At 44.8% G+C, this 23,634-nt stretch overlaps 1 protein-coding gene across 1 annotated transcript in view; it reads left to right on the top strand.

Moving 5' to 3' along the window:
• C6H10orf90 (chromosome 6 C10orf90 homolog) overlaps positions 1-23,634 on the top strand; it is a 655,134-nt gene that overhangs the window by 368,115 nt on the left and 263,385 nt on the right. The window lies entirely within an intron of this gene.

Raw genomic sequence — 23,634 nt, 5'->3', positions numbered from 1 at the left:
GCTAACTTTAAGGTTAACTTTTTTGTCTGATCCTCCACGTATTTAGCAATAAACGGGAGACAGCAAATATGATTAGTTGACTGGTATTAGTTCTCAGAACCCTAATTGCTGTTCTATAATCTCTTGTCTCCAGATTTCAACAAAGTGGCAGAATCCACTTCCTCCTATACCCATGATAAAATGGGCAAAACTAGCAACATGATCAATAGATTATAACCTGGAGGCATCTGATTCAGAAGAAGTATGCTGCAATTTCTCTGTATCTTAACCGTGGCAGGATCCCAAACTTGAATTTCACATAGAGTGATTTATCAAGAGGGGGGTTAACTATCATGCAAATAACCTTCCACAGAGTAAACATCTACAAACTCAAGGAAAGAAGTAGTAAGAGAACCCATTCCTGGAAATCACAGCATCTACAAAGCGCCAATTTAGTCCCTTAAATCTTGCATATGAAATCCCACATGCAATTTCAGGGGTAGACCACAGGTCTCACATCCTAGCTTGTTTAAGCGGCATTTCATAAACCTAAACCACTGGATCCTATAAGCCCCAGTTAATTTGAAAACCTCCTCTACCCCAACCAGTATGACACAAGATCTGCAGACACCCAGATCTTTTGCCTATACAGTAAAGGTCTAAGACCCACTTTATTGGTAAGAGATCTATGGCTTAGGTATAACTGAGGGGTAATAAGTGGAGTGCTGACAGGAGGTTAGTGAGGAGATGCAAGAAACAGTTCTCTACTAGCCCCATGTCACTAGCTCCCCACCATATAATGATGCTCCAAGGGCTTGCAGATTGCAAATTGGAAACGGCCTCACAATGCCCCCTATGTATTACTCCAACTTAAGTCTCCACTTATGGATAGGAGGGTTACAACCAAACTGCTCTGTAAGGGTGGCCCTCTAAAAAATCAAAAGTGCAAACTCTCTCCAGGAGGACGCCATTGAGAATGTGAGTGAGTCATTGGGCAGGGATTGAAGATTATATACTTGATTTTAGTAAGGTTAATTTCCAGGCCTCTCTTTCCTCGCAGAAGGTTCCAAATTGGTTTAAGAGTTTTTGGATCCTGATCGGGGATTTTTAAACTAAGGGAGTGTCATCTGCAAACAGAAGCACTGGAACCTTCCCATTGGTGAGACTCGGGGTATCATGGTCACACAGTTCAAGCTGGGTCACCAAACCCTTGATATGTAATAAAAATAGGGTTTGGGCAAGCACCCACCCTTGCCTCACACTGCAAGTAACAGCAATAGTGTCTTTTCATTCACCTAGGGAACCACATCTAAACTGTATGTACTTTTTAGAGTGGAGCCCAATAATGGCGTTAACAGTTTATTTAAAAGAACCCAAATTTATCAAGACCTTCCACAGGGACTCCCTTGGTACAAGATCGAAAGCAACCCCAAGCTCCACAAAACTACATAAGAGACGCCACCCTCCAGAATAACATATTTCCTGAAAATTAGTTGGAGACAAAACGCCTCATCAATTGCACTGGTCCACTCCCTGAAACCCGCTTGCAAGGGATTCAATAGATCTCCATCGAATCATGCAGTCTCTCTAACAAAATATGACAAAAATGTTTCTGTGAACTATCAATCAAGTTGATAAACCAGTAGTGCTGCAAGTTTAGGCCCAACTCTTCCAAACTGATCAAATTATCTTATATTCAAATGAGAGAAAAGACAGTCCATTATTTTATAAAATCATTTAAGAAAAACATCTTAATAGGTGTAACGCTGTCTTTTCGTGTGATTTAGTAATGCCATGTTATTGTACTTTAAAATGCTACTTTGGTCCCATGTGCTTTAGGTTATTCTGACAATTCACAAATTTGTATTAATTTAACAGTGGTACTTACATGACCATGTTATGAGTGATGTAATATGTGAGATCATAGGCAGTGCATTTCTGGAGCGTAAGTTATAGATACCTCAGGTAACTATGTTGAATTTCTATGGTTTTGTGTGTGAAAAAAATATGAGCCTAAGTTCAATGTCCATGTAGCCTTTGTTTTTTTCATCAAAAATATATATGAAGTGGAGTCCCAAAATGGCTGCCAACACTTTCTGGTTGAAGTGTTCACAGCCAATCAGATATCAGCACAGGGACAGTTGGATCTGCAGAGGATCCGCATCCCAAGATCTAGCTTCCAGCCTAGTTAGGCGTAGTTCCATGGGAAAAAGAATGGGGAAAATGCATTTTGAAATGCCCCCCATTTTTCTCAGCCCCCACTTGATGGATCACCCTGAAACGTTCAAGACAGAAGCTGAACCGACTGAGGTATTCGTTTTGCAAATTTCACGAAGATTCGTCAAACAGCGCAAAAGTTATTGGAAAAAGAAAAAATTGTTTACCTATTAGTGACTGCCAGTAGGTCATATATTTTATATATATATGTATGTATGTATGCATGTATATATATATATATATATATATATATATATATATATATACCTATATATATATATATATGTATATATATATGCAAAATAGAAGAGGGAACTCTGTGTAGTTCCCAAGTTCAGGTGGAGAACAGACGCGGCAGTAAGGAGCACCAGCAAAACTCTAGATTTGCTTATCTCAAATGTCTGTTTTTCTAGCAAAGTTTTTAAACATAGGATTGGCACAGTGCCATCCATGCCAAGCTAGAAAGTGACAAAGTCTTTTGCCATTTGAACAGCAAAATCTTTAAGCATGCGATTGGCCCAGTGCTATCCTTGCCGAGCTGTAAAATGACAAAAGCCTTGCATCACTACAGGCAAGGTATTACAGCTTTGGACTGGTAAAATACCATCCAAGCCAACCTGGAATGAGCAAACACAACCCTAACATGTGTTTCTATGGCAATATAACTCTTCGGAGAGAGGTTTAGCTTTGTCCAGACACAAGGGAGCAGCAAGCATAAGTCAAAACAAAACCCTTTCACTGATAGAGTGAAGCCTAAATTATGCAAAACAGAAGAGAGAACTCTGGATAGTTCTCAAGTTTAGGTGGAGAGCTGCTTCAGTAAGGAGCACCCTGCAACACCAGCGACACTCTAGATTTGCTCACCTCAAATGTCTATTTTTCTAGCAAGGTTTTTTAGCATAAGATTTGCACAGTGCCATCCACGCAGAGCTAGAATGTGACAAAGTCTTTTGGCATTTGTACAACAAAATCTTTAAGGAAAGGATTGGCCCAATGCCATCCTTGGTGAGCTGTAAAATGACAAAAGCCTTTCACCACTCTAGGCACAATATTTCAGCTTTGGACTGGTAAAATACCATCCAAGCCAACCTGGAATGAGCAAAAACAGCCCTGGACACATGTTTTCCTGCTTCTCACCGAATTTTGTTAACTACCCAGCGTTCTCTTCTTTTTTTGCATATATATGTATGTATGCATATACCATATCAAAATATATACAATGTCATATAGAGACCATTATATATATATATATATATATATATATATATATATATATATATATATATATATATATATGAAACTATATGGTGCTTTGCCACATTCTCAACAGATTGCCCTGGAGATGGCCAAGCTGACATGGGTTGACACATACCCATTTATTACTTTTAAAAGGGGAGGGTGCCTGCAGATCCTCTTTTGGCCTGAGGTCCAGACACAGTATTGAGGACCTGGGGACACCATCTCGTGGGACAAAAAAGAGAATAGGCAGGAGAGAAACACACTGCTCCTGCCTCTGGGCGTGAGCCATGAGCCAGCAATTCTGCTCCACGAGAAGGGATCAAAGAACAAGATGTGCTGCAGTGGGAGTCAGCGGGGCCACACAGTAGTGGTTCCCGGGTGTCCCCAATAATAGCTGCATGCCAGATACCCCATCGAACCGAAAGGGGGACTTGGCCCTCACAAAATTAAAATGTGGGACCAGACAGCAGTAGAAAGTAAATACCAAAAGCAGAAGAGTGGCACAAAGCAGATTAAAGAAGGGGGCTGCTCAATACACTTTTAAGCCTCAGAGCCATGGAGCAGTCTATAATCCCCATAAGGTATAAAACATTTGCATATTTTCCTGTGGTGCCTCAGGAGGGGCTGGAGCCATCAACAGTTGTGGATTTTGTTGAGGGATTGCCTGGGGTGCAGTGGCACCCTAGGAATGTTTTTTAAAAGGGAAATAAACACTCCTCTCCCCTGTGTCCATTCCATATAAGTTCTTTGAGTATCTTCCCTCCCACTGAGGTCGGAGTCAGCCTACCTAGTATGGGCTTTCACTTGAGGATTCTCCTTACAGTAAATTATGATTGGGCGGCCTCATGTCTATTCCTTTCATCTTAATGAAGTTCTGTCACCACCCCAACTGTCTTTTCAGGACTATTAGGGATCAAATGGCAGGCCCCCAGTCCATCCTGTCATCAGATTTAAGCCATTGTTATGCTCAGGTAGTAGTTTCATACCTGTTAGAAATGGGGTCTTTGGTTGGCATTCAGGTTACCCCCTGTCCAAGCAAGGACCCTCACTCTAGTCAGGGTAAAAGAGAATCATCCTCAGCTAACCCCCGCTCATCCCCTTGGTAGCTTGGCATGAGCATTAGGCTTAACTTCAGAGTGCTAGGTGTAAAGTATTTATACCAACACATACAGTAACTTAATGTAAACACTACAAAATGACACAACACAGGTATAGAAAAATAGGAAATATTTTTCTAAACAAAACTAGATCAAAATGACAAAAATCCACAATACACAAGTCAAATTATCAATTAAAAAAAAAATAGTCTTCAAGTAGTTTTAAACACAACGCTAACGCTGTTAGCGTGAAAATGTACCTGGGTGCGTCAAAAATATCCCCCAAAGGGCGAGTGTGCATCAAAAAAGGCTTGCGATGCATCGATATCACTCACGAGCGAGACCTTGTGTAGTTTCTCCTTCAGTCGGGTCGGCATGCATCGTTTCTTCTCTCCACAGGAGAGCGATTCGTCGATCCGGTCAGCACTCTTGGGTTCGGGCAGGCCTTGCATCGTTTTTGCACGCTCAGCAATGTTTGCGTCAGAAATCCTGCTGTACGATGATCTGAAAATCACGCAGTGCGGGTTGCGATCTCACCGGTCTCCGTCAGCGATGCAGTGGGTCGTTTCCCCAGCCAGTGGCATCGATCTTCTGGTCGCGTTGCAGGCGAGCGTTGATTTTCAGCCACAAAGTCAGTGGCGTGTCGATTTTTCATCTGCAGATTGGAGTTGCGTTGATCTTTTCCACGCACGGCAGTCGTGTGTGGGTTTCTTACTCTTAGGCTGCCAGCTTCTCCTTTCAGGGTCTCAGGAACTGGATGGGCACCACTTGGCAGAGTAGGAGTCTCTCCAGAAGTGCCAGGTGCTGGCAGAGAGAAGTCTTTGCTGTCCCTGAGACTTCAAACAATAGGAGTCAAGCTCTAAATAAAGCCCTTGGAGAGTTCTTCACAAGAAGGAAGGCAACACAAAGTCCAGTCTTTGTCCTCTAGCACAGGCAGAAGTAGCAACTTCAGGAGGGCTCCACAAAGCACAGTCACGGCTCTTCTTCCTCAGCATTTCAGCTCTTCTCCAGGCAGAGGTTCCTCTTGGTTTCCAGTAGTGTTCTAAAGTCTGTGGTTTTGGGTGCCCTTCTTATACCCATTTTACCCTTTGAAGTAGGCCTAATGAATGCCACTGACATTTGACATTACCCCCATTGACTTCAATGATATGTCTTAACATATATTGCATATTGGTGCTCTTTCCATTGACTTCAGTGGTCTTACAATGGCGAACTATAATTTGTGGCTGCTTTTATTGGTGTGTTGAAACCCTGACAAAGCCAGTAGGCCTGCCATATTGATACTGACATTCCCCTCTAGTGTGAAATTGCATCTAGTGTAGACAGAGGGTACTCTTATTATAGGGTTTAGGACCCACTAGACACACAATATGAGGGTGTTACCAAAGATATCTCCATCTACCTGATTTTACATATTTGTCATTTAATTTGTGTGTGTGTGTGTGTGTGAGAGAGAGAGAGAGAGAGAGAGAGAGAAAGAGAGAGAGAGAGAGAGAGAGACAGAGAGAGGGATAAAACTACTGTTTTTATAAAAAAAAAAAAAAAAAATCACTGACTGGATAAAGATACTGAGTGTATTCATGGCATACCGGTGAGCTGGAAAGCACTGACAGACCAATAATGTATTCAGAATTGTTGTTGCATACCAGAGAGCTGAGGTTACTGGCCCACCCCAACTCCCCTGAGTAGGCCTTGTTTCGCTACGATGAGAAATTAAAGTGCTGCAATGGCTACTTGGATCCCAGTGAAAAGACAATTGCAGTCATATTACCTGAGAAGGATTTGCATCCTTTGCAATGAATAATCCATTTTCTTCAAATGGTATCTGGGTAGTGGAGATCTTTATCTACTTGTGCAGAGTTACTAGAATAACATGACATTTGTGCTGCAGCACCACAGAATCCTAGCTATTATTTACACTGAATAGTGGATTCTGTGCTAGAGGACGATGGATTGAAGCAACATCGGTTTGAGGGGATGTCATCAAGGTGTAATGTGAGCATCAATATTAATCAACATAATCAATGATATTAAACCTCAGTCAATAACCACACCTGTTTATTAACAAGAATTATACAATTTATTTCCCTAGATTAACAATGCTAAAGTAACGAAAATAACTCTCAAACACAAATGGTAAGCATATAGGATTAATAACGGTTGATTAGAATGTCTTATATATCCCAATTTAATTAAGACAACCAAACAAATAATCTCCAAGAGAATTACACGTATTAATAATACCAAGACTGGTATTAATAGCAAAGTATACATTATTACACCACTCAAAAGATGTCAATGTAAGTCATGAGCATTTCAAGTTAATTCCCTCACTAACCACAAATTAGCATCAACATGTTGGGCTTCATGTGAAAAGATGTTAGTAACACAAATTTAGAAAAACTCTTTAACTCGGGTTAATAAAAAATATTTATATGCAGCAATCAGATCATAAGTTGCAGCTGGTACCTGGAAAGCAAAAGAGACACATATAACATTACAATGACATACTTTACCCCAAAATCGATAGCAACAAGCAGTCTACTTCAGCCAGGGGACGCCATCATTTATATCTTCAAAAGAATTGGGCCTGACGACAGCTTAACCCACACTGCTACGGGAACACTGGAAACTGCAATCTCATCTCGACTCTAATCATCTGAACTCTGATCATCTGTCCTCTAGAGAATCCTACCTAGGTTGCTATACTAATCTCTAAAAAGCTTATGATTAATCAGTGTATGGGGTGGTTACTCTTCAGCAAATTAACTAAATTGATAACATAAAATATGACAATACTACATTAACTAGAACATTTTCTTCAACTGTATCTTTTCCTCTTCCATCTCGACTGTAGCTCCATTGTTCCATATGCATCCAAACACCTCTCTTCAGGCAGATACTTTTACAGTTGCGACTTCACTTCCATCCAAGAGGAAAAATCATGTATTAGTAACATTCTCAAACAATAGAACATTCAACTTTTGCAATGCTCAGTTAAAACATGACCCTGTAAAGACATAATGCAGCAACCCACTAGGAGTAGCTGTGGACTCATCTACTAAAGCTCCAAATTCACTTTTATGTAAGCATTGAATAATGAAAATAACCACAACGTTTAATTAGAGTTTTGCTCATTTTCAAAAGTCACCCGTTTTACATGTTAATTCATCATACATTTAGTTACACCAAAACCATTAATAAACATATTAGAAAAACATATTAGAAAATTCACACTCTCACACTTGTAATCCTTGTAAACCTTTTGTTGGAGACTTGACTTGACCCCCTTATTTGAAGGGGTTAGATACCGAAAAACTCGATTTAAATCTGCACTTAGAAATAGTTAATAGAAACAAAAACAGTGTAGAGTTACCCCTAGCTTATCCTTAGGTGTAGAAGTGAAAAACCTTTGTTAATCAGGCGCATAGTACTTGTTCTGTGCCTACCATACTATTGCCCAGACTTATCCACAAACACACAACCACGTTTACAGTTATGGTTACAGAAAGCAAAAAATCTAAATGACTTTTATGTTAACCAGATGAACAAACATTGACAGTCAAACACTTAGGAATATTAAATCCATGTCCTGCTCAAGCCAGCACCAGGTGCTCTTTAATAACGTCAGCATGCCATTTTTGCAGGTGTAGTAGGAAAAGACTCAGTAGACTTTATACGTTCTTGGCATCAGCTATCTCTGCATCAGTCTTTTTACTGGAGCAAGCATGAGGCTTTACATAATTCACCCGTCTCCGTCCTCATTTGTGTAAGCCAAGAACCATACTGGAATTATTAACTTGACCCTGTGTCGAACTACAAAGGGAAGTTTATGATCCCATTCTAAAGTGTGTTTTATTTAAAACATAATTCTCTGTTTAGGAATGTTGCTGTATGAAATGTAATAGTGTTGGTATGCTCTGAAATAGAAGGAGCAGTTTAATGCATATTTCCTAATTATCTTGGTGCACGTTTCCTAAATGTTTTTGCCAAAACTAAGAAAGTGAGGGCTGCGGTATTACTTCAAAACAGAGCCGGGGTAAAGAATAATTTACCCAATGACATAACCGTCTGAAGCTGAGATTCAATCCAGAGTCACTTAGAATTTATAATGTCTGCTTAACATGTTGGAGAATATATTCCTGGAGCGCCTGATAATCAAACATTAATGCTTTGACGTCGCCGGTTGTTTGAAAGAATCTTTTCCTCTGGAAAGCTTTCAGAATATGGATTTCGTGTATCAAACGCAAGGTCACGATAAACAATTCGAACGGCTGAGTAACTTTGAAAAGAAGCGGAGCACTTGGTTGTTCAGTGATTGGAAGCCATTGATTGGTTTCACTCGATAATTTGTACGCACTCTGAGCCGCGCAGCTGTGGAGATAGTGAGTGATTTAAATGAAGGAGCCACCGCGGCACATGAACTATAGGAAACGCAAAATAAAATGACAGCCTCCCTGCAGTGAGTCACGAACAGCTCAAGTCACAGTGGTAAAAAGGACTAATCGAATTCATATGACATCTCTGACTCGATTAGGTAAGTGCATTATTTCATTTCTGCGTGAAAGTGTACATGGTTTGAGTCTGAACCCTTTATTGATCTCATCTACAAACGGCTTCAGTTCATGTTGTCAATAAAAGATGCATACAAGAAGTCGAAGCAATACAGAGAGAGTTGACTTTGTGTCATTCCTCCTTCAGCCCTTGACTCGAATGTATTTATCGTAGTCTTATAGCCTTAAGCGAGAAAAAAATCGTCTCTCGTGCAGAGTGCAGCATCTCAATCTGTTACTAGCAGCCGCTTAAGAGATACGTAAGCTGGCATGTGATTGCGTTCTATGGCATGTGCTGGCTTTTCCTGGCAAAGTGCCATTTCAGTCATGCCAACCCATCTCATACACCTGCTGGCCATCATTAGTAATTGCTGGGAATGGCTGACATATAGCAGACATCCTTCGTCCCTAGCATCTGTAGGTCCTCCCAGTGTGATAATCTCTTGCATACATTGGGCATCTCTAGCAGTTATCTAATGGGCCTCCCTGGCATGACGTAAAGCAAAAGAGGTATGGTCACATCAAAAGGGATGTCTTGGAGCAACCGATATGTCATAGATATCTAAAGTTACCTACCTCAATGATACTCCCTTTATAGATCTTGAAAGGATGAACGTATCAGTTTACTCAATGGGATTCAAACCTGTTACAGTGAAATAATGGTGAAATAGAAGTCCGTGCAGTGGCTGCAGTAGCCCGTCGAGTCATCATACCCTGTTCAAGAGGTCAGTTTCTGGTATTTGCTGCTCATCATCGCCATGCTGTGCCTGCCGTCCTTGGTGTTTATTTCAGGACTCAAAGAGGCATCTTTGTACATTTTTTTAACTACAATTCCAATTCCAATTTTACTACCAGCGTGCTTAGGTAATTAAAACAATGACACTTTGCCACAATACAGCGATGAAGATGAAGCCAGAAAAATCATTACAAGTGAATGGTGTAAAAGAAGTTGCTACAAATATTCATTTTTGATTGTCTTTTCAGGTAAATACACATTGGTAACCGAGTAATTTATTACAGGGGTAGCCTTTTTGTGAGAAACGCATCCTGGCCAGGGGGCTTATCCGCTGGGAATCTTCTATCCAGTACTCACAGCCCTGAAGCTGCTAACAAGCTGTACACTGAATTCCTTGGGTGTCTTTTAATGTGACAGTCAAGACTGTATGTTCTGTAATATTGCAAACTGCTTTTTGGGCTGTTATGTTTGGTTCGTGGTTATGTGAGTTAAACACATTTCAATTAAAGTCTCCTGAGTGCGTCATATTCTGTTAGCATGTTATTTAAGATCATTTTCAGTTTAGGATTGCTGTTGGCTTTCCCATGGACACAGGAATGGTACATACATTGATTAACATTAGTGGCTATTTTGCAATCGCGGCTCATTGGAATTCCTGAGTGTGGGGTGGCAATGTGGGAGGGGGAGGTATTGTCAGGGGCACGGGAGGAATTAACAATAAAATTAAATTAATTTTGTTTTAAAACTTACCTCTGCTCCCGCACCGCGTGGCAAGCTGCTCCTCTTCTCACCTTACTCCGGATGCTGTAGGCACAGGCTCCCAGCCTGCCCTGTGGCCATTCAGGATTGGCTGGGAGTGAACAGCCAGGGCACTCCCAGGCAGACTGGGAGCCTGTGCAGTCTCTGGAGAGAGCATACTGCGCATGCATGTTTGGCCGCCATGAGACGGCCGGCCAAACATACATGCGCAGTGAGTGGGAGTGCTGTGCACTCCCCCTCAGTGCACGTCACCCCCATGGCCCCACCACTTTCAAAGAAACTGTGTTTATTATCCTTTTCTTTGAAAGATTTTGCAGCTGCCGCTCCTGGCGGCGGGGGGGAGGGGGTGTGCTCCTTCACCCTTATGGAGAAGACGCCCTTGCTATTTTGTCCATTTGGTCCAGTTTTCAATATATATGGCCGGGAGCTATTTTTCGGGGCATTTTAACAATACTATCTTTGTTTTAAGGTGCCCTGGGATATATATCTTAAGGCCACCTCTAGGCCGGAACATTGAGCTTGTATTTGTTGCGACCTTTTTTTATTCCAGGTAGACCAGAAGATCCCCTGAAGGCTGCGCCTAACTCTCCTGTAGGAGACTGATTTGGAAATCCCTCTGGAACTGAACAACTTCTGAATCAACAGCCTCGTTTTGAATGCCTACTATATTCCAAGAGCAAATCCAGAGTGTTGCAGAGGCCAATCCGGTTCTATAGGTAGAGCTTATTATCTGAATAGTGATTAGAAGCAGTTGTGCTGCATCCCCTATTGATAAAGCTTTATTACTAGTCACAGCCAAAGGAAGCCATGTCCAGTTCGAGGTGGTGTTAGCCATCAGCATGTCTGTTCTTTTTTGCTCACTCTGCCTTATGTTAGCTTTAGCAATGGGGTTCTTTAAAATAGAAGAGAATAAGGACCAACAGCTTCCTTTTGTGCATTGGGACATGCATGATTATTCTTTGTATTTTTTTGTTGTTCATAATGAAATATTGTGTGATTTTTGGTGACAACTGCTGGGATCTTCCTTCGTGTGCAGGAGCTGATATTTAGGGGGTGGTGGCTGCTAAAAGTGTTGGACAGCGATTTTCCTTGAAGACCAAAATCTTGATTACCTAGTCCAAAAATTATGCTTTTTCACCAAGCACTTTTTGGGTAAGTTCCACAGTCACAAAGGTTACCAAAGAGGGTTCTAACACTTGAGCTCTTCTATGTTTTAAAAATGCTACCAAAAAGATATCAGACATATTTAAATTTGCTAAATTCTTGTTATTCTGGAATAGTTTTATCAAATTGTTGTGACTTAGAACAGCGTGATCCCTATTTGATATTTATTGAAGGATGAAAATAAGTTTGTAGGCAATTGGCTTGCTAAATGATTAGTGGAGTGGTGTTTGGGTGGACATACCTTCTTTTTGAGCTCATTGATGAATGGAATGCTACATGTAGTGCTGACCCCAGAGAATGCCACTTGTTTACTCCCCAAGTTTGGATCAGTTTAGATTGCACTGGTTTCTTGTAGGTTGTGCTTACTTAGCGACTCTGTTCTTCTGGCCATTTTTGGGAACTGTGGAGAAGTGGGTAGTATGTTTCTCATTTGGGGGAAGTCCCGGGTCACAAGATGGACTGTACTTTCTCAACAGCCGGTCGTTCCTCCTGATTTGTTGGAGGTAAATTTACCCCTGATGTTTCTGGCCTGATTTTTAAGGAAGATAGGGAATAATTTTCTCTTGTTTATACTTGCTCGGTGCAGTGTTAGGTTCGGGATCTCTGCCTCACAAATTTTGAAGTTCAACCACTGTGCTAAAGATGGAAAGGTAAAGCTGTTCTATGATAATTCTCTGGGCTGCACCTCTATGCCATGCACTAAAAGTGTAGTACTGCAGTCATAATCAGTATAGAACAGATCTTAGCTTAGGGTGAGCAGTGTTTCTGTGGACAAAGTCTCAAAAGGGATACTGTATGAATCATTCGTACTAAATGGGGAGGGGGACAATTTTGTTTGCGTGCATTATGACTCATGGCAATCTAGCTATGCCACTACTCAAAATATTGCATTTCAAGATTGTTCTAATGTGGTCACAACAAGAGTTTACCAGAAATCTTGAGCAGATATCCTTCTATCCCAGAAGAAAGAATCAATGCATAAATGAAAGGCTATAGACATGGCAAAAGTCAAAAGGCCAAGTGATACAGGCAGAGACACCTAGGTTCCCACATAAACTTATAAATGGGTTTTAGGAATAAAATGTCACATGTTGTTCCAAAAGCTGTAATGTGGAGTTCCTCAAGATTCTGAATGGAATCACAAAGTGCGTGCTAGAATATATGTAATAATGTTATACAGATAAAAATATGCAACACCACTAGTTGGCAAGAAAGCAAGGTGTTCTGAAGAATACAGCGCCCCTAAAAGTGCAATAGTATGGTCCAATAAAAATCCACTAATTCGAAATTTGAGCTCAAGTAAATCAACGATATTTGAATAGTGGCGTTCCATCTAAATGACATATTAAAAAGACAATATCCTAATAGCGAGAAAGGCACTTCCAAGAACCTTTCAATTTAGGAGTGAAGTCGGAGGGTCAGGGGCAAAGCTGTGGGTCCTATTCCATCTCCCTGTCAATAAGTAACTGAGAGTGGCCTCCCACTGGATTAATACTCAGACCCTTGACATTTTAGTTGTAATTTACCATATTGTTATAAGCTATACTATTTCTTAGCAGTAGTTGTGAAAATTATTGCATAAATAATAAATACTCTCATTTGTTTAGGGTGATTAGACAGCCACTATATACCTATTGATTTTCAAGCTAAAACTCACCTTGAAATGCTGGTGCAACGTGGACGTTTTGGTTAAAAAGATTCAGAATCGACAGCTATTTTTTATGTCCAAAGTAAAAAAAGCATATTAATAACCTTGATAATGGCTTTCAGTCAAAACTTTAATTATTTATTGGTGCAAATTCAGTGGTAATATGCATCGCTGTTTTCTCATATTTACTATGCTTACTTTTTCATGGAAAATAGGGCTAGTGGTCGAAAAGTAATGGATGAGGGCAAATTTCATGTAACTTCACAAGTTTAAAGGAAGATATATTTTCTCAGCCAAACCGTGTCAGTCATTTCCACAGTGCTATATTTTTAAGGACAGGTGTTGAGCAGTTAAGGTGTGGTGATTAGTTTGTGGTGTCCACGAAGCTTATCGCTGTTTCTGGTTATATTTCTCGATGTCAGGAGAAAAGCAAACTACAGGATTTTGGCATTGCACATCTATCCATTTTGCAATGCTCTTTCTGCAATGGAAGGCAAAACTGGCAACTGGAAAAAATGTGATAAGCCTGGGTGACGAACTGAAGGAGGTGTATACGACTAAAACAAATAAACAAATAAGCGCAAAGGCATACATGTTTAAACTAAAGATTTTTGGAGACGTGAAGAACGTTTGGAAATGTGGATCCTTTTTAACAGCTTTATTATCCAACAATAATAGCCGGTTCTGAAAACCTCCACAGAAGTAAACCGGTGGAGTGTGGCCTCAAGGCTGCTTCTTTAGAGAACCTTGACCTCACTCTCAGTATAGAATGTTTTTGGTCTTCCATGCATTCCAGTCCTACTCACAACACCCTCGAAATGATACTGCATGGTGTATACAAGTGCCACATATTTATCTAACATGAAAATTCCAATTAGCTCTCATGACCCTCAAGTGAAAATACATTACAGCAATAAAATTCAGAAGTAAATGTTTTCAAAGAAAATCGCCCGAGGCCAGTCTGTAGAGACTGTACTGGACATTCTGTTCAGGAGAAGAAGTTTTCAAGTGAAATGTTCCAAACATCCCAGATTCTGAGAAATTCAGCATTAAAATGGTACTTAAAGTGGCTTTGACGACTGAGGAATAACATATCGTACAAAATTTATTCTTGAGTTAATGCCGCCAAATAAATCTGATATCCCAGAAACACTGTTTCAACAATGCTTCGTAGAAATACTTACAAATATTTACAACTATAAAACAATACATCTAAAAACAAACTTCCAAGGACTAATGCTTACCATTAATTATGGCTTCATTGAATACTTTAAATATTTGTTAATATCTTCGCAATGCATATTAGGAAATACCATCTCTAAAGACAATGGCTTAGATTGAGTGAAATTCATTTTACAAGAATGTTCATGCTCCGTGCCAAAGTGATATCAAAAGGTGTGGAATGCATAATGTTAGAAATCGGGTCTTTGCCTGGCAGTCAGGTTACCCACTGTCCAAGCAAGGACCCTCACTCAAGTCAGGGTAAATCACACACAATCCAAATGACCCTGCGCCCACCCTCTCGTAGCTTGGCACTGAGCAGTCCGGCTTAACTTAGAAGGCAATGTGTAAAGTATTTAGAGCAGCAAGGCAGCAGGGCAACAGCAAGACAGCAGTCCTTCCCAGAAAGTAGACAGGTGAGTCCTTTGGGCAGCCAGGCAGTTCTACTTGACAGGATGCAGGTTCAGGTTCAAGTTTCTTCTCCAGGAAGTGTCTGAATTGGTAAGGGCGGAGGCCCTGTTTAAATACCCAAATGTGCCTTTGAAGTGGGGACGACTTCAAAGAGTGGCTTAGAAGTGCACAAGGTCCCCTTTCAGTTCAATCCTGTCTAGTAGAGGGTGTGGTAGTCCTTTGTATGAGGGCAGGCTACTGTCCTTTCACATGCAAGTGTCAGGCCCTCCACCCTCCCAGCCTAGGAAGACCCATTCAAAATGCAGATGTATGCAAGTGAGGCTCAGTATCCTGTGTTTGGGGTGTGTCTGAGTGAATGCACAAGGGAGCTGTCAACTAAACCCAGCCAGACGTGGATTTTAAGGCACAGAAAGATTTAAGCGCAGAGAAATGCTCACTTTCTAAAAGTGGCATTTCTAAAATAGTAATATTAAGTCCAACTTCACCAGTCAGCAGGATTCTGTATCACCATTCTGGCCATACTAAATATGACCTTCCTACTCCTTTCAGATAAGCAGCTACCACTCACAAAATGTATGAGGGCAGCCCCAATGTTAGCCTATGAAGGGGAGCAGGCCTCACAGCAGTGTAAAAACAAATCTAGAAGTTTTACACTACCAGGACATGTAAACTACACAGGTACATGTCCTGCCTTTTGCCTACACAGCACCCTGCCCTATGGGTTACCTAGGGCATACCTTAGGGGTGTCTTATATGTAGAAAAAGATTTTTTTTACGCTTGGTAAGTACTTTTAAATGCCAAGTCGAATTGGCAGTGAAACTGCACACACAGGCCTTGCATTGGAAGGCCTGAGACGAGGTTAAGGGGCTACTTAAGTAGGTGGCACAATCAGTGCTGCAGGCCCACTATTAGCATTTAATCTACAGGCCCTAGGCACATATAGTGCACTCTACTAGGGACTTGTAACTAAATTAAATAGTCCAATTGGGTATGATCCAATGTTACCATGTTTAAAGGGAGAGAACATATGCACTTTAGCACTGGTTATCAGTAGTAAAGTGCACAGAGTCTTAAAACCAACAAAAACAGTATCTAAAAAGTGGAGGGAGTCAGGCAAAAAGTTAGCGGTGACTACCCTAAGGCTGTCAGGTCTAACATGTGTACCCCGCAGCTGAAAGTGGAGATAGCTACCCAACCTCCTGGGAGCTCTCATCGCTAAGGCGGAAGTATCTGGAGAGACCATTAGCGTTGGCGTAGTCAATCCCCGGGCGATGTTCCACCTTAAAGTCCATCCCCTGTAGGGAAATGGACCACCTCAAGAGTTCAGGATTCTCACCCCTCATCTGCATGAGCCATCTGAGGGGCCTGTGGTCTGTCTGAACCCAGAAGTGAGTCTCAAACAGGTATGGCCTCAGATTCTTCAATGCCCTGACTACAGCAAATGCTTCTTTTGCAATAGCACTCCACCTCTGTTCCCGTGGTAATAGTCCTCTGCTAATAACGACTACTGGTTGGTCTGAGCCCTCCTCATTTAGGTCTGCTAGAACAGCCCCTATGCCATGCTCTGAAGCGTTTGTCTGCACAATAAATTCCTGAGTAGTCAGGGGCCTTGAGCACGGGGGCCGTGCACATGGCCTCCTTCGGGATGTCAAAGGCTTTCTGACAACCCTCTGTCCAATTCGCCAGACTAGGTTGCTTTTTGGAAGTAGGTTCTGTCAAGGGTGACACAATGGTTCCATAGCCCTTGACAAACCTACGGTAGTATCCAGTGAGGCCTAAGAAGACTCTCACTTCGGTCTGTGTTCTAGATGGTTGACAGGCCTAGATAGTTTCAATCTTGGCCTGGAGTGGCTGTACCTTGCCACCACCTACTAGGTGTCACAAGTACACCACGGAACCCTGCCCAATCTGGCACTTACTAGCCTTGATGGTCAGAGCCTGAAGCACCTCCTTCAGGTGGAGTAGGTGTTCCTCCCAGATGGAACTATAGACAGCCACGTCATCTAGGTAGGTATCCTTGCCAGCTAGGACCCCGTTAACCAACAGTTGGAAGGTGGGGGGGGCGTTTTTCAACCCAAAGGGCATCACTGGTAATGGCCGGAACTGGTAATGGCCATCAGGTGTGGAAAACGCAGATCTCTCTTTAGCCCCTTCAGCCAATGCGATCTGCTAGTACGCTGATGTGAGATAAAAAATACTCAGGAAGTTGGCAGAGCCTAGCCTGTCAATGAGCTCATCAGCTCAGGGGATGGGGGTGACCGTCAGTCTGTGTGACTGAGTTGAGACCACGGTAGTCCACACAGAACCAGAGTTCTGGCTTTGCACCAAGGGCAGCAACCTTAGGTACCAGCACCACAGAGCTGGCCCAGGGACTGCTGGACTTCTCAATATCCCCTAGGGCCGACATCTTGGAGACCACCTCCTTGATGCTGGCCTTGAGCTTATCCGACAACCTGTACATTTTGTTCTTTACAGATGGACTTTCTCCAGTGTCAATGTCATGGACACACAGATGGGTGAGTCCAGGAGTAAGGGAAAACAGGGAAGAGAACTTATCCAACAACTCATAGCAGTCTCCTCTCTGATCCAGAGTCAGGGAGTCAGAGATATTGACACCCTCCACTGACCCAGCACCTTCTTTGGCATAGAGGAGGTCGGGGAGAGGTTCACTCTCCTCTTCCATGCCCTTATTTGTCACAAGGAGCATACTGACCTCAGACGTTTCACAATGAGTTTGAGTCTGTTATGATGGAGAACCCTTAGGGGATGCCTAGGGGTCTTGAGGTTCACTAGGTAAGTGGCCTCCCCCTTCTGCTCAAATGAGCCAGACCAGCGGTCCTGCAGAGCCCTAGGCTCTACTGGCTCTATTACCCAAACCTTGTCTCCAGGTGAGAACTCAATCAGAGTGACCTTCCGGTCGTACCACTCCTTCATCACCTCTTGACTGGCCTCAAAAGTTACTCTTGGCCTGCTTCCAAAAGCTTTGAGTTTGGTTGCGGAGGGCCAGCATGTAGCTGACCACATCCTGTGGAGGTGTCTTGGGAGCTTTCTCCTAGCCCTCCTTGACTATGCTTAGCGGTCACCTGACAGGGTGACATAGTGAAGCTCAAAGGGGCTGAACCTCACCCCTTTCTGGGGCACCTCTCTATAAGCAAACAGCAGGCATGGCAAGAGGATGTCCGACTTACGCCTCATGGCCTCAGGTAGGCCAGTGATCATGCCTTTAAGGGTCTCCTTGAATCTCTCAACAAACCCATTGGATCGAGGATGATAAGGGGTGGTAAATCGGTAGGTCACCCCACACTCATCCCACATGGGCTTCATGTATGCACACATAAAGTTTGTGCCTCTGTCAGACACAACTTCCTTAGGGAATCCCCACAGGTAAATATTCCCATCAGGGCTCTGGTCACCACCGGTGCAGTCACTGTTCTCAGAAGGATTGCCTCTGGATAGAGGGTGGCATGGTCCACCAAAACCAGGATAAACCTGTTGCCTAAGGCAGTTTTGGGATCCAAGGGACCAATGACATTATTGGCCACCCTTTCAAAGGGGGTGCCAATGACAGGAAGTGGGATCAGGGGGGCTTTAAGCGTTTTCCCCATCTTCAACTAGCCTGGCAGGTGGGGCAGTCCCTGCAGAAATTATCTGAGGCTAATGGAAGTGGGTGACAAGCCAGACAAAGGTCTTGTCTTGGCCCAAATGTCCTGACAGAGGGATGTTGTGAGCCAGACCCAGTAGGAAGGCCCGGTAACACTGGGGGACTCCAAACACACATGCTGCCCCAATGGCCAGAACCTTAGGCTCACTGTAAAGGAGATCATTCTCCCAGTAGATATGGTGATCGCCAGAGGCTTCTCTAGCAGCTTGGGCTGTGGCCTAATGCCTCAGACCCTCAAGGGTGGGGCATTCCTTTTGCACCTTGCAGAATTCTGCCCTGGTTGGCCCCCCTCTACTTGCCAGCCAGCAAGGTCAGGTAGGTTGCTGAGGTCAGCTATGTCCTCTCCAGTTGGCTCAGGGGCCTCCTCCTCCTCAGGGGCCTCTTCAACCACCGTGAGAACATCTGAGGCGGGTTTCCCGCGCCTCTCGCCCTTCTTCTTTGCAGCTGTCTGGGCCATTGTTCCAGGCTCCAGATGCCCTTGACTCCCTCAGGCAAACCTAACATCTCCAGGTGGGATCTGAGCTCTACCTCCTTCCAGGCAGCGTGCTCAAGATCCTTGCCTAACAGACAATCTACAGTCATGGCAGGACTCACAGCTACTTTCAGAGTACCAGAGACCCCCCCACTCAAAGGGGAACCTGATCCACCAGTAGGTGACTCTCATGATTGTCAGCGACTATGAGCTGGTGGAATGTATTAGGGACTATCTGTTCTGCTGACACCAGCTGACTCTTGACAGTGGTCATACTGGCTCCTGTGTCACGCAGAGCCTCCACCCTTTGCCCATCAATGGTGACCCACTGCCTATACTTTGAAGTATTAGCAGGCATGTGGGCTTTCGGCACCATCTCCTTATCTCCCAGGGATACTAGAGACAAATCTGTCTGCCCCCCAAAGCTAACTGAAACTATCCCCCCCGAGCACTACACTAGCCAACCCAGGTGTCTGCCCAGTGGTGGACTGTGCTCTCTTGGAACACTAGGAGTCACCCTTAGAGTGTCCATGCTGCTAGCACTCTAAGCATTTGGGGACAAACTTCCCTCACTTCTAGTCGAAGAACCCAGATCTAGAAGGGGGATGGTTACCACCCCCCCCTTGGGAATTGTTTTGGGGGCCTTTTGAGAGTTCCTTATCTTTAAGTTTTTTTGTCCTCCCTCTTTCTTCTGTTGGGAACTCTGACCACCTTTGTGGGTGTCCCCCCCAGATGCCTTTTTAGACACTCTGGTGCTAACTCAGAGGTCCGCCTCCTCAGCAAGCTTCCTGGGATCAGTCAGCTTACTATCTACCAAGTGCTGGCGCAACTCTGTAAAAGAAATACTGAGCATATGCCCTCTCAGAATCAAATCATATAACCCTTTGCAATCATTTACTTTTCTGCCCCACACCCATGCATTCAGTGCCTTATTGGAGAAATCAAAACACTCTACCAAGTTTGTGAGGACAGTTTGGTGCTGTCCCTAAACCTCTGACGGTATTTCTCAGTGGTCAGCCCAAACTTGGCCAGTAAAGCGGCTTTTATGAGTGCATAGACATTCTGATCACGTGGAGCAAGTGTAAGGAGTGTGTCCCTCCCCCTGCTGGTACATAAAACCACAAGGTCACCCCCTATTGTTTCTCAGAGGTCCCATGGGCCCTTAGTGCAACTTCATAGGCAGTCAACCACATGTCAATGTCATCTCCCACCACAAAACTTGGCACCACATTCTTGGGTATACAAACTTTTTTCTCCCCAACAGTTCCTGAATGTATGTTGCCACAATCACTGCTGGACTCAGACTGTCTCACCTTCATCTCCAGCTCCATGAGACTCAGTTCATGAGCCAACAAAAGTTTCTTCTCAGCCAAGGCTCTCTCAGCTGCAGCCTTAACTCTCTCAGCTTCAATCAGCTTGGCTGCTCTCTCAACTTCAGCCTGTTTGTTTTCTCTCTCTTCCCTCCTTTCCTCCTGTTGAGCTTCAATTTTCAACCTTGCCATTTGCAATTGAAATTCCCTCTCTTCTCTCCTTTCCTCTGTGGTGAGGCCCTGATCAGAGACACTGCTCCCTGGTTTGGCAGGGGGCACAATTGCAGTAGTAACAGCATCCACTGATGGCAAAAAATCCTCTGAGGGGCCATCTTCTGGACCCTCCTCCTCAGCATCCTCCTCTGAATGGTCTTCTGCCCAGGCCCTCAGCATCATTTGAAATTCCTCCTTTCTGGAGGTGCCTTGGGTGGGTACTCCCATATCCCTGCAGAACCCTTTCAGCTTTTTGACGGTATGGCCCTCATTACAACCCTGGTGGTCGGTGATAAAGCGGCGGTAATGCTGCCAACAGGCCGGTGGTAACCAAAATGGAATTATGACCACAGCAGAAACCGCTCAGACAGACAGCCACTTTAACACACCGACCGCCAGGGCAGAATCAACAAGCACCACGGCAGTAACCGCGAACAGCCAGGCGGAAGACAATTTACCGCCCACTGTATTAAGACAGTCCAATCCGCCACCTTTTCTGGGACGGTACAAATGACATCAAAAGCATGGCGGAAACAGAGCTCAGAAGTCAAAGGACTCACCTGTGGAGACTCAGGGAACATCCATGACGCCATGGAGCCCGAGCTGAACATATTTCCGATGCTCGTCTACCTTCTGCTGCATTATGAACAGCAACGCCGGTGAAGGCGACCACGGTGAGTACTGCCACCTAGCACACAAGTGAGGGGGGAGGAATAAGAGAGTGACACACACACACACATAACACGCAGTACCCCCACCCCCAACACCATACACACAACCAGAAGCAGCAACATAACATACTTACCCCGTACCCCTCAGGAATAATGCAAGGACAAAATGATTTGAAGAAAGTGAGTGTAATATGATAAAATACTAGGAATAAGTTCATCAAAATACAAACGTATATACATATTTACAAATGGAGGGACACTGCCGAGTCCTCAATGTCCATGGGCCACAGGGCCACAACCCATAGGCCAAGGCCCCACCTCACTCCTGCAACAACACAGAGAGAACAGTGCAGGGACATCAGGTCGAAAATACACAGGCACCTCAGGGGAACGGGGAATGGGGGGACACCTCAGCCGGAATATGGTACAATACCACTGGTCCTGGAGGGGGCTACATGCCCTGTGCGGTATCCTGGGGAGTGCAAGGCCACAGTCTCTCAAGTGGGTGGTTTGTTCACATGCTCTGGAGGGGCAACATGGTCTGTGCTTGGTCCTGGGGAGTGCAAGGCCACAGACTCTCAAGTGTGTGGTTTTCCCACTGCTTGGTCCTTGGAGTGTAAGGCCACCGTCTCTCTAGTCGGTGGTTTGCCCACTGCGTGGTCCTGAGGAGTGCAAGTCCACAGTCTCTCAAGTGGGTGGTTTGCCCATTGCTTGGTCCTGGAGAGTGCAAGGCCACAGTCTCTCTAGTGGGTGGTTTGCACACTGCTTCGTCCTGGGGAGTGCAAGGCCACAGTCTCTTTTGTGGGTGGTTTGCTCACTGCTTGGTCCTGGGGAGTGCAAGGCCACAGTCTCTCTAGTGGATGGCTTCTTTCACTGGTTCCGGAGGGGGCATTGTGCCCAGTGTGCTTCATCCTGGGAAGGATGGGGTGAGAGGATGGCTTCTCCACTGATTCTGCAGGGCGCTTTGTGCCCAGTATGCTTCATCCTGGCAAGGATGGGGTGTGTGGATGGCTTTTCCCCTGGTTCTGGAGGGGGCATTGTGGCCAGTGTGCTTCTTCCTGGGAAGGATGGGGTGAGTGGATGGCTTCTTCCACTGGTTCTGGAGGGGGAATGGGGTGAGTGGATGGCTTCTCCACTGGTTCTGGAGGGGCATTGTGCCCAGTGTGCTTCATCCTGGGAAGGATGAGGTGAGTGGATGGCTTTTTCCACTGGTTCTGGAGGGGGCATTGACCCAGTGTGCTTCATCCTGGGAAGGATGGGGTGAGAGGATGGCTTCTCCACTGATTCTGCAGGGCGCTTTGTGCCCAGTATGCTTCATCCTGGCAAGGATGGGGTGTGTGGATGGCTTTTCCCCTGGTTCTGGAGGGGGCATTGTGGCCAGTGTGCTTCTTCCTGGGAAGGATGGGGTCAGTGGATGGCTTCTTCCACTGGTTCTGGAGGGGGAATGGGGTGAGTGGATGGCTCCTCCACTGGTTCTGGAGGGGACATTGTGCCCAGTGTGCTTCATCCTGGGAAGGATGAGGTGAGTTGATGGCTTCTTCCACTGGTTCTGGAGGGGGCATTGTGCCCTGTGATGCAGATCTTGGGGAGTGCAAGGTCACAGTCTCTCACTTGGGTGGTGCTGGTGTCGGGGCTGGCAGTGGTGGGGGGAGGCTCCAGCCCATCCCCTGCAGCCTCGGACAACTAACCACTGGGGCTATTGATGCTGGCAGTGGTGCTGGTGGTGGTGCTGGCGGCGGTGTTAGCAGTGGCGGGTGGAGGCTCCAGCCCATCCCCTGCAGCCTCAGATGGCTGCCCACTGAGGCTGCTGCTGCTAGCAGTGGTGCTGGTTCTGGCAGTGGTGCTGTAGGCGGTGCTGGCAGTGGTGGGGGTAGGCTCCAGCCCATCCCCTGCAGCTTCGGACAGCTGCCCACTGGGGCTGCTGCTGTTGGCAGTGGTGGTGGCGGCGGTGCTGGTGGTGGTGCTGGAAGTGGTGGGGGGAGGCTCCCGCCCATCCCCTGCCACCTCGGATGGCTGAACCACCATGGTTGGTGGTAGGGGCTCCGAATGAGTCCCAGCACCAGGCCTCCTGTCAGCAGCCGGGGATTTCTCCTAGCCCTTCCCTGTCGCATCTGGTGGTGCCTCCTTGCCCTTCCCTGACACACAGCTGGTGGTGCCTCCTTGCCCTTCCTAGATGCTGCTGGTTCAGGGATCCTTTCAGTTTTGCTGACTGGTGCCCAGGATCCTCTCCCACCTGCAGTAGCTGTCCACATTATTTTGGCCGTGGACTGGGTGGCTGAGGT

This window comes from Pleurodeles waltl, chromosome 6 (assembly GCF_031143425.1).
Source record: "Pleurodeles waltl isolate 20211129_DDA chromosome 6, aPleWal1.hap1.20221129, whole genome shotgun sequence".
Lineage (NCBI taxonomy): Eukaryota > Metazoa > Chordata > Amphibia > Caudata > Salamandridae > Pleurodeles > Pleurodeles waltl.
The sequence above is the reverse complement of the archived record's forward strand: the minus strand, read 5'-3'. Positions and strand labels throughout refer to the sequence as shown.